General features: G+C 42.8%; 1 protein-coding gene across 1 annotated transcript in view; it reads left to right on the forward strand.

Moving 5' to 3' along the window:
* The window catches only part of C2H1orf74 (chromosome 2 C1orf74 homolog), a 116,444-nt gene that overhangs the window by 30,266 nt on the left and 71,517 nt on the right, over positions 1–14,661 (forward strand). The gene's annotated exons all lie outside the window — the stretch shown is intronic.

Genomic DNA, 14,661 nt, shown 5'->3' on the forward strand with positions numbered 1-14,661 from the left:
AAGGTGGTGGGTGGGTGGCTGGGGAATGAAGGGAGCAGCAGCAGGCAGAATCTTATAAAAAAAGTTTCCTAGTCAATTGGACTAGGAAATTTGGGGAAAAACTAGAAGGAACTGATCTTTGTGCATTAAAAAGAAACCACTACAAATGATATTGTCAGGAAATTCCCAAGAAGTTCAGAACAAGATAGTGCAGAGAGAATTGGATTGGGGTAAGTTAACTGAGTAGTTTTATAACCTTGTGCAATTCACCTTGTCTGCATGGTCCACTCATTATGGTAGCTGGATGATTTATATGGCTCCTATGAATTCTAAGGCTTGACATGTGTGAGGCGTGCAATGAGATTTTTAAATAGCTGTGATAGGATAACAGTCATTAACACGTGGGAGTATGTCACAATCTTCTTCATTGCCTGCTACTTCCCCCATTCTCTGAGGAGAAAAAGGGCAAGGAGTAGGCAGGGAAAAGCACAGAGGATGGATTCTCAAGCACTAGAACTGAAGGCAAATGACGTTCCCTCAGGAAGAGAGACAAGAGCCTAAGGTCCTGTGTCTGGAGCTTGGTATATGGTGATGGGAATGAGTAGAAGACAGAGGGGTTGGGGAGCCCAAGATGGTGAATAAGAGAATTTTATTGGCTTAGAAGACTAGTGAGAGGGTCCTGGGAGTTTAGGGCACCAGAGCATAGGAGAGGACAGGATTATAACAGGAGGTACTATGGACCAACTATTTGGAATCCATTAAAAATCAAAAAGAAGTGTGTGCAAAGATCAAAATGCCTTTTAGGGCTATGCACTCAATGGGATACCACACCCACTTTAACTGGGGTTTGGAGAGGTTAACAGTCTGCTCAAGGTAACACAGCAAGTGTTGGACCCAAGTTTGCTTGACATCAGAGCCTGAGCTGTTAACACTATGTTGTGAGAACAATACAATTAATAAGGTTGTCATACTTATCTATCTATATGGAGAGAAAGAGACACATACACACACAGAGAAAACTAAAACTAGAGAATATACCTTATTTTCAAATGCCCATGAAGCGTCAAAATTGACTGTATTGATCATAAAGCAAACCCCAGTACCTTAAAAAAACAAGTTGATCTATTACGGCAGGATTCCCCAACCATAGTACAATAAAATTAGAAATAAATAACAAAACTGGGAAGAAATAAACACTTCAACCTCTTGGAAAAAAAATTCTCCTGGTTTACTCTTGAAATATAGAGGAAACCAAATCTGGAATTAAGCATGCCTTGAGGGGCCAGCCCCGTGGTGTAGTGGTTAAGTTCGCACGTTCCACTTCAGCAGCCCCGGGGTTCACAGGTTAGGATCCCAGGCACAGACCAACGCACCGCTTGTCAAGCCATGCTGTGGCAGTGTCCCATATAAAGTAGAGGAAGGTGGGCACAGATGTTAGCTCAGAGCCAATCTTCCTTAGCAAAAAGAGGAGGATTGGCAACGGATGTTAGCTCAGGGCTAATCTTCCTCACACACACACAAAAAAGAATGCCTTGAAAACAATGCTAACGAGAACATTAAGAACAAAATCTGTGAGGTATGGCCAAGGCACGACCCAAGGGAAATTCATAGTCTTAAATATTTTCATTACTTAAACAAGGAATATTAAAAATAAATTAGCTATTTATTTTCAAACAAATTTCTAAAAAGTAGTCAGGAAAATCAAGGAAAGAAAGTGAGAATAAAAAGAAGGTAAAAAGAGAAAGCAATATAATAAGTTAGAATTCAGAGCAGAATTGATAAATAAATTCAATTATCTATTGAATAACCAGGAGCTGGTTCTTGTGTCTGTATGTGGGGAAAGGTAGAAATACCAATAGAAAACAAAATCAATGAAATAAACTACCAGCTAGCCAAATCACTTTAAAAGAGAGAAAGCACATCTGTAAACATTTATGAATGGTACATGGAAGTAACCATCATACAGTGGACATGAAAATACTTTTACAGTCATTTGTGTAACTAAGGCAATATTTTGAAAATCTGGATAAAATGGATTTAAGAAAACTTTATTTACCAAATCAGTCTCAAGTAGAGATATAGTCTAATCATCAGCCTGCCTCTCCCTGATGGTCCCCTTCCTCTAGCATAGGCTAGTACAGAGGAGGATTTAGATCAGGCGCCTCTTGAGCTGGTCACGTGGCATTTACTGGCCAGCACTCTGTACTTCTTACCATTTCCAGGTCCACTGGGACCTTGGCTCTCTTTGTTGATGGTCATATCCTGGAACATCAGGACATGGTCTCCTTAATAGATTCGGGTCCTCTGTGGGCTCCCTTGAGGAGTAAATATAGGATAAGCATCACTTTGCCTTACAGCTCTGTTGCTTTGCTCTTCACAGCATCAAACAAGTATGTATGGGATCATCAGATTTTATTTTAGGGTTGGGGTAACTGAAGGGAATTCCAATTGTGAAAGGAAAACATTTAAACTGTGTGCTACTATGACTTATCCCATACTCTAAGAAATAACACCAAGAAGTCAAACTCTTTATGGAGGTCCCCACATGGGAGCTATTAGTTCTAATCTTGTTCCCCCTGCCACCCTACTGGATGACTCCCCTATTCATCTTTCGGGAAATGGCAACCTTGCCCATAAGAATTGTTTTTGCCTTAGAATCCCCCACTACACTCCCTCCAACATTTTCTCAGCAATGCATTCTTCAAGTCTAAGTTATTCATTCTAGAACAATGCCACAGACACTGTTAACAGGATAGCCTGTGGTGGCCTTGTCACCCCAAGTTTTGCAGAAGGTGGCAGGAGGGGGTGGTGAGGGGAACTTGGAACTCCAAGTCCTGCAGAGTGGCTCAGGATAGGCACATTTAAGTCTGTTCTTGTTCAACTTCTCCCCAACCAGTGACTTGCAGACTCGTCTCTTTTTTTTTTTCCTGGGAAAGAGTCACCCTGAGCTAACATCTGTTGCCAATCTCCCTCTTTTTTTTTTCTTCTCCACAAAGCCCCAGTACATAGTTGTATATTTTAGTTGTAAGTCCTTCTAGTTCTTCTCTGTGAGCTGCCACCACAGCATGGCTACTGACAGACAAGTGGTGCGGTTCTGCGCCCAGGAACTGAACCCAGGCTGCCAAAGCAGAGCGTGCTGAACTTTAACCACTAGGCCATCAGGGCTGGCTCTGTAGACTCTCCTCTTTAGTCTTTCAAGTGTCTACCGGGCAACTGTTTAATCAGATGTCCACACAAACATCCCAAGGACAAATATTCCTTCTCAGAGGTGATACAGTCTAAACTCATCAGGAAGAAGATAACTATTTCCTTAACTCCTACATTTGCAAGGTTGCCTCTCTACAATGGAGTTATGACTTCACACTTGTGGCAGGACAGAGTTCTCAGTTCTTTTCTTCTCTTTGTTGCTTTGTGTCGTCATTGTTGATAGAGGACTTTTTACTATAATAAAACCTCAAAATTATGCTGTAACAGATTATCAATATTAGCAGATTTGTCTGTTGTACAGATGCTAAGAATCTGAAAGGCCTAACCCTAAGGCACAACTAACTGCAGATCTGTTCTCGCGGGTCCCAGCATTGAGAAAGACAAGTTACTTTGCATCTTAGGCTGCTGAGAAGGATGGTCTTACCAGCTTTGACCTTGAAGGGCCCTGATGGGATGAAACTTCAGGCCTGGGGGAGGGGGTGGAGTGGTGTGTGTGTGTGTGTGTTATAGAACAGACAGAACAGGAAAGAGTAAGGTAGACCAGAAAAAGGAGGGAGGGCTTCCCAGGTTCTCATCTCCATTTGGACCAAAAGGAAAAACCATGTGTTAATCCTCAGAGCAACTTAAGTCTTCTCGTTTCACCTTCATTTCAGTTTGTGTCCCCTTGGGCCTGCCAGAGTATAAAATAAGGCTTACTTCTGAGTCAGATATCATAATGACTTATCCCCTCGGTATGCAATACTCCTTTCTAAACTTTAAAAATTACTGCTTTTTAGGTCTCAATTAAAGCACCACCCTCCTCTCTCTGGTGTGTGTGTGAGTTGTCTGATAATAGGAGTCTGAGAACTCTTAGTTTATCACTAAAAGCCACATTATTTATTTAAAAACAATATACTTCCGTAAATTACTGAGCTTCCAAAATCATTAAAAAAAATTAAAAATATGAAGCTTTTATTCACTAAAATATGCTTTCACTTACTTCACTTATATATTGTTTTTGCATGATAGCCTAGGCAGTCAGAACCATTACCTTTGTCTTAAGCCAAGAATTCTGAGAGCCTCAACAATAGTAACTGTACTTACTAACAATCCAACTCCGGAATGTTTGCTTTCTAGCAAAATTCGGTTATTTGTAGTGTTATCCTCTTTCTGAAACTGGCGATTTTCCTTCCTGGTTAAACTGTCATTTTTACCACAGCCTCTGTTAAACTATCCTAATTATTTAACAGGTGGCCTCACATTCCAAACTGAAATATCCTCCAAAGCCTTTGTATACATTTTACACATTTCTACACTAACCTTTCCAATCTATTTTATGCTCAGCACAATCTGTTATCCATAACAGAGAATATTTAAAGCGATGCAGTAAAATTGAACCCAAACTGATCTCACCAGAGTGCTGACATATTAGACTGCTGTCAGCCTGCTCTGCAGAGAGCACTGTAGGGGCTTACTTTGGTGACTAAGAATGAAGGTAGATTGATGGAGAAATAGGTCAGAAAGCATTCAGATTTTCTTTTATTTTTTTTCATTTTTATAAAAATTGTAATATGATACCACTAAAAGAATTAAAAAACAAACAAAAAACCTTAATCCTACCACCAAGCCCAAATTAGTTTCACATTTTTCACATTCCCTTCTAGTTTTTGTCCGTATACACATATCTTTTTTCCTTTACATATTTTAAGTCATAGTGAATCTACAATTATGTGTTTGTTTTTCTGTTTGATACTATATTCTAAATATTTTTCGTATTTTTACCTTTTAGTGTTGTCATGATACTTCATAATGTTAATGTACCACAATCTGTTTAATAGTTTCCTTATTATTGAACAGTAGCCATGTCTACATAGCATTGCTCAGGATAATTATTAACATTGATAAATATAATTTAATAGACATAAGAAAAATGAATATGAGTTATAATAATTTCCTGTAATTGCAATGAGTAATTCAGAGCTGTGATAACTTTCAACGTTGTCACAAGATGACTTTATATATCACATCTGACACCTACTTTCCAGGGCTGTTGCTCACTCTGAAGCATACTGCCTGAGTTGGAAGCCTTACTTTATTGTTTACTACCTGTTTCAGTGTAGTAAATTATTTAACCTCTTTGCATCTCAGTTTCCTCCTCCATAAAAAGGCTATGATGATAATCCCTACCATACAGGATTACTTTAGGATTACATGACATAACACTTATAAAGCACTCATTAAATGTTAGCTACCACTACTGTTTTAGCAACACCTGCAGTTTAGAGCATCTGCTCTTGTGACTTATTGATGGTTGATGAAATGGATCCTTGCTCAGGCCTGCGGTTGTATGAATACGAATGAGTAGTTTCAGTGCATTTTTGTCTGATATAATTTCATAAGTTTATCCATAGGATAAAAAATATTTAAAATCATCTCTTTGAAAGAGTAATGAACATGTGGAACCTCTCTATCTGTAACCACAGGCCCTCCAGGACCAGTTCAACTGACCCCTCTTATCTAACCCCTTAATTATCAAGTAATTAAGAGTGGTTTTTCAGGAACCGAAGATCCCTTGTCCAGTTCAGGCTGATTGAGGCCACCAGCCCCTCAACTGGGCCTGCCCAAATGCTTGATAAGTGACCTTTTTGACATCAAGGAGCTAAGAACTCCACCTTCAGATCATGGTAATGCCGCCATTTTGTGAACATGCGTCTTATGAAGAGGCATGAAGCTTAACTACGCTTGCCCAGATCATCAATTACCTCACTTCTCCTTACTTCCAATCATCTATTCCACACTTCAGACCATCTTGCCCCCTACCCCATAAATATCCCTGAGTCCCCATTTTCGGGGAGGCAGATCCAAGATTGATTCTCCCACCTCGCCGCTTGGCTGCCTTGTGATTAAAACCCTCTCTCTGCTGCAGTCTTGTTGTGTTGGTGATTGGCTTTCTAGATGACAGGCAAAAATGAACCTGGTGTGGTAACATCTATGAAATGATGGCAAAAGTTAAAGTATGTAAGCTTTCAAACTCACTCAAGTTAACTGACCAACTTCTTTTAAGAATATGTGTTACACTACTCTATGTGGAACAAAAAAATTTGAGGTGCCTCACAGTGTCTGCCCAAATTAGTGTCTTGTAGATAATTTAACTTCTATTTTATATCAGATCAAACCAAATGTATTCTGGAATAAATAATAAGAATCATAACAGCACCTACCTCATAGGGCTGTTTGGAGGATTAAATGTGTTAATCTTTGTACAGTAGAATAGTGCCTCAACATAGTAAGTACTATGGAAGTGTTTGCAAATAAAATGAAGTAAAAAAACAAATCACCCAAATGTGTTGATACTCTTTTTAGTTTTTGCATGATGTGAGCCATAATTTTATTCATATGGAGATTATATGGAGGAATTAATTTTATTTATATGGAGATTTTCATCATTTCTAATTTTTAGCTTTTACAGATAGTGCTGCAAATAAGCAATTTCATGCATGCAGTGATGTGTTTTTCTTCTTTTAAAATATTTCCTTTAGGCTAAAATCTCAGGAGTGGGTATGCTGGAGCAGTTTCATGAAGAAGCAGTTTAGATCTGACGAGAAAGTTTTGCAGGAAGCGGGCAGGAAGGGATAGAGCTAGAGTTTAGGGCATTGCTGGAGATGGCCAGATCAGGAGAGCTGCTGAGGGGTAGGGGGCTGTCCCAACAGTTTGAGGGCTCAGTGTTGCTGGGTGTTAGCAGAGGGGCAGAAACAGGGTGCTGTGGCGAAAAGAGGAATGGTCCGGAATCCAGCAAAATGATCCATCTACACCTCTCTTTTGAAATGCAAAGCTGTTTTGTCCTCATGAGTCTCCATTTTCTCTAAAGCCTTTGCCAGTATTAGGGTCTATGAGTCCTTTATTTCTCAAACATTAATCAAATACCATATACAGTCATGCATAGCTTAACAATGGAGATATGTTCTGAGAAATGCATCGTTGGGCGATTTCTTCATTGTGTGAACATCACAGAGTGTACTTACACAAACCTAGATGGTATAGCCAGCTACACACCTAGGCCATATGGTATTGATCTTATGGGACCACTGTGGTATATGCAGTCCGTGGTGGACCGAAAGGTCATTATGTGGCGCATGACTATACATGCCAAGATCTGTGTTCAGTACTACGGATGCAACAATGAGTAAGATACAGTGAGTACTTTCGCGTAGTTATATAAGACAATTTTAAAGATAAATTTACAGTGTAGTGAACTCAAGTGATAGACAAATGCAGAAAATTATAGTGGCACGGGATGGCGGTGGGAGGGCACCTGTCCCAGGCTTAAGGGATGGGCAGTGGTGGAAGGGAATAAACTTTTCCTAGAGGAGGTAATGGTTGAGCTGAGTCTTAAAGGAGGAGCAGGAGTTAAGCAGACAAGGTGGGGGGCGGGGAGTGGAGAGCCTTCTGGGCAGAAGAGATGGCGTGGGCAAAAACACAGTGGGAATAGCAGAGTGCCTTCAGAGGACCAGCAGTTCTGTGTCCTTGGGGAATCAAAGGCAGGACAAGTGGCCTGAGATGTGGCTGGGGAGGTAGCCAGAGTCCTTGCACATCACGTTTAAGTGTTTGGGTTTTCTTTTTCTTTTTTTTTTTTTGTGAGGAAGATCAGCCCTGTGCTAACATCTGCCAATCCTCCTCTTTTTTTTGCTGAGGAAGACTGGCCCTGGGCTAACATCCCTGCCCATCTTCCTCCACTTTTTATATGGGACGCCACCACAGCATGGCTTGCCAAGCGGTGCGTCGGTGCGTGCCCCAGATCCAAACCTGTGAACCCCCCACCAGCGCAGCAGAGTGTGCGCGCTTAACCGCCTGCCCCACCGGGCCGGCCCCGAAGAGTTTGGGTTTTCTATGTACCATTTTACCCAAGAATGGCTTTGAATATATGCCAGCCTCAACTTGAAGCCAAGAATCAGTCTTGATTTCCCCATACCTTAACATTGCTTTCCCCGTGAGGCTCGGAGCCCCTTGCTTTTGAGGTTGACCACTAGCTGTCGCTATTGAACAAATCTAGCTCCCCACAGCAAAAAGCCAATGGTGTCCTCAGCTGCTAGGGCCAGGCGGCCCTACCAGATGCCTGAGTCCCGCCCCGCCTCCTCCAGGTCTGTTCATTCGCCGTAAGCAGTGACTCACAAGTAGGCACGCTGGTGAGGAGGTGGTGGTAGCCTCCAGTAGAATATGAGCACCAAGTGGGGGAAGAAATTGTGGTGAAGTGCCGTGCACCACCACACTCAGCCACTGGGTGGCGCTGCCACTCCTGCCGGCAAAAAGGAAGGCTGGTGTGAAAAGGAAAAGTCTTTGGTTAGGACAGCCGTGCTCTTTGTTCTTGCGCTGGGGTATCTTTTTGTCCACTCAAGATGCCACAGGACTGTTCAAGGACAGCGTGAGGGAGGTCCCGAAGCACACCAACCTGACAGTCCCGGTCAGCCAGTCATGACACAGAGAGACAGGCCAACACTGCCATTTCTTGGGCCCTTCAGGCCTTAGCCCTCACCGGTGTGGGTCTTTTCATCTGTCCCATTTCCACCCTGGTTCCTGGTCATGCAGCTTGCCAATGTGCCCTCCCTGTGTCTTCCGTTTCCTTATCCTCCTTCCCAGAAACTCCTATTTCCAAAGCCACCTTAATTCATTGGGAGTTCATGTGGCACTTTTCTATTTTTTAAGAATCCATTTTCCCCTATCCTTTCTCCAATGGCGTTACGTTGTGTTTGCTCTAGGTCTGTGTCCTCACTCTGTGTGTTCTGGATTTGTGCAGACTTAATTCTGCTTCGCCTGGCTTTTTTGCCTGTGGGCACCGGGGTTCTAAGTCCTTTTTTACCTTTCTGAAAACTCTCTCTTTTCTCATCTGCCTTTTTTTTTCACATTCGTCCTGGTCCCTTTCCACCCCCTCTTCCCCTGCCCTTTAAAAACAGGAGAATTTAGACATGTTCTAAGTCTAACTAGCAAACTTCTAAGTCTCACACCTGGAGAACTTTGGTTAAGAATTACTGGTGGGGGGAGGGTCTAGCATGTAAGGGATATCTTGACTTTCCTTGGCATTCTCCATGAACCGGTGACCCTCTGGCGGGGGAGGGAGATCTAGGGGTGCTGAGATGTTGACACTGGAGGTAGCGTTGCTGGAGACATGGTGAGACATCATGAGCACTGTATCAGGATGGCCAATGTGTTTTTCTTTTCCCTTAATACAGCAAATTAGTTTGGTTTGCATACCTCCCTTGGGAGATTAAGGGATGCTTCTGGGACTTGATTAGCATGTGTGACCCAGTGCCCTGGGCTGGGCAGTAATGAAGAAGGATGTGGGTTCTTGGCAAATTCCTTGGACAGCAGGCAATGCCAGAAGGGGTGATGGGTTCTACCCTACGTGTAGCATCCTGAGAGGGGAATGGGAGCTCACCCTGAGCCAAGGGAAGATTTGGCCCGTAATTCAGGTCCCAAAGGACTGGTTTGTAGCACAACGTATGCTGACTTCTTTCTTTAACGCAACTTTGAGCCATGGTCTCCAAAGGGGATATATTGGAGGAACTACTGGGGTGTGATGAGAAAATATTAGAATTTCTATTTATTTTTTATTTTGATTTTTAAGATTTCTAATTTGTGTATATTTTATGTTAGTAAATATTACATGCATATGTTATATAAATAGTAACTATATATCTATTAAAAATATATATGCCTAATTATTTTTTAAAAATGAAGTGTGTCATCAGAAGTTTCGGAGATCACTGTTCTAGAGAATCTTTGAAGCTTGGTGTGGACTCCAGGGGTGGGTCTGAGATGCTGGTCCAGAGCTGTCCAGCCAAGGAGAAAGGCCCAGCCTATGTGAATAGACTCTGGTGAGGCGGAACTTAACGTCCTTGAGAGAGAGCTCTCCAGGAACAGCAGTCGGGATGTCTGTCCCCTGTGCCAAGGTGAGTCACTGCCTCTGAGGTCACCTCAGGCTCCCTGCTACTTGATATCCAGGGCCTTTTATTACATTCTTTGCTGAGGAGAAGGAATCATAGTTTCTCAAAGGGAAATTGGAAGAGGTGGGAGGCCTAGGATTTCTTCAGCATGGGGGAAGCTGTGACCAATTAGGATCTTGCAGATGGTCAGTGGGAGTGGATGCTGTCACCATGGTTAGGAGCCTGACATCTTAGGAATTGTGTCCTTCTGCTCTGATTATGTATCTCCTTATTTCCGTTGTGATTTACGTTTGTGACAAACACTTCTGGTTGCCTAACAGAACCCCGATTTTGTTGGGGGTGGGAGTGTGCTCAGATGAAGACTCCATTTCTCAACCTCTCTTGAAGAGGGGGGTGGTCACATGATGTGACTCTAACCCATGGGATGTGAGCTGAAGTCCTGGATGGGGCTTGCCAGTTTGCTCTTCATCCGGGGTCAGATTCAGCTAGTGTGCATCTCTGCCCTTCACATTCTTCTTTTTCTTGCCTGAAATACAGCACGATGCTGAAAGTGGAGCAACTGTCTTGTGACCCCACAGTGACAAGGAGGAGGATGAACAGTTGGAAAGATAGTAGGAGCCTGGCTCCGTACAGGCCCTGGTCTGCCCCTCCCAGACTTTTTGTCATGGGAGGAAAAGAAATCTCTACTTGATTCAGCCACTGTCAGTGGATTATTCTGTTACTCCCAGGGGAATGCAGTGCTAGCAAACACCAAGGTCATGACTTCAGGATTCGCTGATGCTTTGGTCAAGGCTGTTGACTTCTTGCAAAGTGCTGACGCCCTCAGAGATGAAGAATGTGAGCATCCCCTGTCTTTGGGAGCCCTTGTTCCCCCTCCTTCCCCAGCAATGGTAGAAACAGGCTGTCCTGTTACTTTCAAGTGCTTGGAGGAGGAGTGAGGCCTTGAGCTGGGCCTTTAAGAAAAACTAATTGTGTCAGGAATGTGGAAAATGAAAGTCAGGGTGGTGTGCCAGAGCTGGCTATACAGGTTTGAGAGAGCTGTTGGTGCATCTCTCTTCTAATACACATTCAGTGGTGTCAACCTGTGGCTTGAAATTGGCCATGGTGAGAGTATTTACCAGTATCGTGGAAGCAGGCAAATGTTACAAATCAGGGCTTTTTTCTTTTTTTGGAGAGCCAATTGTTAAACATTTACCAACACTCTCTTGGAAAAACTAAAAGTTTAGTTTATTAACTACATAAATACTGTTTCATAGCTTCTCTTGCTTTCCCCATGCCATCCAATAAGTGATAAATGAGCAGAATCAGGGAGCAGCTGATTTATGCTGAACACAGGATGAGCTCTTACTATGTCTTTTGGGCCTAAGGAGAACCCTAAAAGTTCAGGCTGAAGGCAAAACTAATTTTAATCTGACTTTGGCTGTAAATTTGTCATCCATTCATCTTCCTGCCTTGGTATTCATCTCCTTTCCTCCTAATCAGCCTCCTGCCCCCATCCTGTTGACAATCTGTAGGGCGTCTGCTCTTGCAAACCTGGCTTTTTGCCCCATTTATGTCACCCACAGAAGTCCCTGATTCTGAGACTGGAACAACAGTTTATCACTTGCATCCAGACATCTCATGATCTTCTCTGATTCAGCACCCATGTGCCAGGGACTTAGGCGCTGGGGATAGACCGAATTAAGCAGACAAAACCTCTGTCTTATGGAGCTGACATTTTAGTAGGGATGGTATTTTCCAAAGGTGGATACAGCAATATGTATCCCATTCCACATGCTCTTCTTATGATGTTACATGACACTTCTCTATCAAGAGGTGGGGTCTGTATTGCCTCTCCTTGAAATGGGGTGGATCTTCATAACTGCTTCGACCAACAGCATGTGGTTGGTCATAAAAGACAACACAGCCTCCATCTGGCTCTGTTTCTTGGGACATGTGCCTTTGGAAGCGTGAGCTGTCATATAAGAAGTCCAGCAACCCTGAAGCTGCTTTTCTGAGAGACCATGTGGAGAGGCCATGGAAAGATAGAGATGCCCAAGGAGCCCTTAGCTGTTCCAGGCTCCAGCTGTTCAAGTCTTTCCAGTTCAGGCACTAGACATGTGCACAATCAAGCCTTCGGATGATTCCAGCCCCTGGCCTTTGAGCCACCCTAGCTGTGCTGAGTGGAGTAGAAGTGAGCTATCCTCTTTGAGCAGTGCCCAGACTGCAGATTTGTGAGTGAAGTAAATGTTTTCCTGAGGTACTGGGGATTAGGACTTTAACATATCTTTTGGGGGAACACATTTCAACCTATAACTCTGCCATTACAAGAATCATAGATCTACTCCTCAGAGGGAAGCTATTTCTAGTTTTGTCAGGGCTTAGAATAGTGCATTATACAAGTTAGCCTCCCCATTCATACACTCACACACACACACACATGCACGTGCGTGCTTGCACGCGTGTATGCCTCCCCATTCCATATATAATTTTAACATAAATGGGGATTATATTATACATATTTGTAAGCAACTTGCTTAATACACTTAACAGTATGTCTTGAAGGTCCTTCCATGTGAATACATATAAATCTACCTGATCCTTTGTTGTCATGATATAGTGACTTCATAATATTGATGTCCTATGGGTAAAGATTAAGATTGTTTTCAATTTTTTGATTGGGGTTAGCCTAACCACAAATGTAATGTTTGGTGAATTTTTATTTTCCTAACAGTTAGTACAATAATTCCTTGTGGTAAGAGAATATTTTTGTTAAAAAGAAAATTGCTGGATGGCCTCAAGTTAGAGTCAGAATCACTTTGCATGATAAATGAGGGAGAAGAAGGAAGATGGGAGCTGAATACTCTGGGGGTTGGAGTCAGATCAGAGCGGGAGCTAGGAGGAAGCACTGTGAAAGAGACATGGCCAAGAGGGATCTTTTGAGTTAAATGATGCACACGGAATAAATGTAAACCTGCTCTTCCTTCTCCCCTCTGAAATATTAGGAAAATGCGACATTGTTCATTGATACTTTCAGTGAGAGTGGAATTGCTTTTGGAATCCACAAAGAAATGCTGAATTTTTGTGTTAATGTAGGTGAGAAGTGGCAACGGACATCTGGATTCCATATACAATGTGAAAATGGACATCCTCGTACATATATTTTTGAGCTCACAACAAAGCGAGCTAGGCAAGCTAGGTTCTTTTAAGTGGAACTTGTCCAATGAAGAGAGCCATTGTGCTCCTGGTACCACCAAAATCGGAGCTTAGCTCTGGCTGCTGGAACCCCTGCCACTCCGGAGAGAGGGGGCAGATGCTAAGGGGCAAGGGAGCCAGATTAGGAACTGGGTGAGGGCCCTTGAGAGGGCCTCTTGGGAAAGGCTTGTGGAATCCTGACTCCCTGAAAAGTTCACTACAACAACCTGTTGGTAAAGCAAAGCTGAGTTTATTGTTACCTAGGTGAGGCAGTACTACCTTGATGGAGTCTTAGTAGCCTTTCAGAATGGAGGGCAAAGTCAGGGTATTATGAGGTATTGGAGTCTGCTTTAAGGTGTGTCTGCATTGTGGTGGCTGGATTAGGATTGGGTAAGGATCATGATGCAATTGTTTGGGATTGATGAGCACAGTGAAGACAGGGTTTGAGTGAGGGTTTCAAAGAGTCTTGAAGAGTAACAGTCATTTGATGCTGTCTATTAAAAAGTTGAGCATTTTTAAATGGGTTTGCAACATTTATCTTCCTGGATGAAAGTTGCTTTGAATAGTAAAGTCATGCTGATAAAGACAATGGAATTATAGTGTCATGCTAGTGAAGATAGTCAGCTAGAGGGTGTAGATGGTTTCAGTTCTCAGACCTGATTTCTGAGATCTTCCGCTTTGGGTCGTGGAGCAAGCCTCATTTTTAGGCAAGAGGTTTAACCTCTTTCCAAACAAATTCAAACTCACTTTTATTATTGTCCCCACCCTTCAGTAAAGGAATCACTTCACTCCATCTTGTCACCAAAGTGTGAAGAGGGAGCCTCATTTCTACAGGAGACTGAAGAGTGTTAATCTGATTGGTCAGAAAGCCAGACATCTACTAGACCACATTTTACTAGTGTGTGTGCATGTGGGTTATTATGCTATGTAGTCAGTAATCAGACTTAACATTTTTGGTCTATTTTCTCCCACACAGGTGCAATCGGGTCTCTCCTGCTCCCCTGCACTAAGCATAGCCTGGGAAGGACTTCTTTCTAAGAAAAGTCCAACCATAGTCACACTCTTAGATCCAGCTCCTTGTCCATGTGGCTGGCAGGCTCAATGGACTCCAATCTGTTCTGCTGCCCAGCCATTTAGAGTAAGAGGCAGGAAAAGGAAATTTCTTCTACACTTCCAAGCCCATGTCTTGTGTTCCAGCATCATTTACTATGGAAACCGTACATTTGGGAGTGTTGGGTTCATGCTGGATATATTCCATCTGTCCCTTCAGGACACTCTCCAGTTTTTTCTACCCTGCTGTGTGCATGAGGAAGCTGACCTGTATGGTTTATATCAGTCTGCTCCCTTGCCCCTCTGTTCAGCTGATAGAAAATACCAACAAGAA

This window comes from Ceratotherium simum, chromosome 2 (assembly GCF_057802395.1).
Source record: "Ceratotherium simum simum isolate JZ-2026a chromosome 2, ASM5780239v1, whole genome shotgun sequence".
Classification (NCBI taxonomy): domain Eukaryota; kingdom Metazoa; phylum Chordata; class Mammalia; order Perissodactyla; family Rhinocerotidae; genus Ceratotherium; species Ceratotherium simum.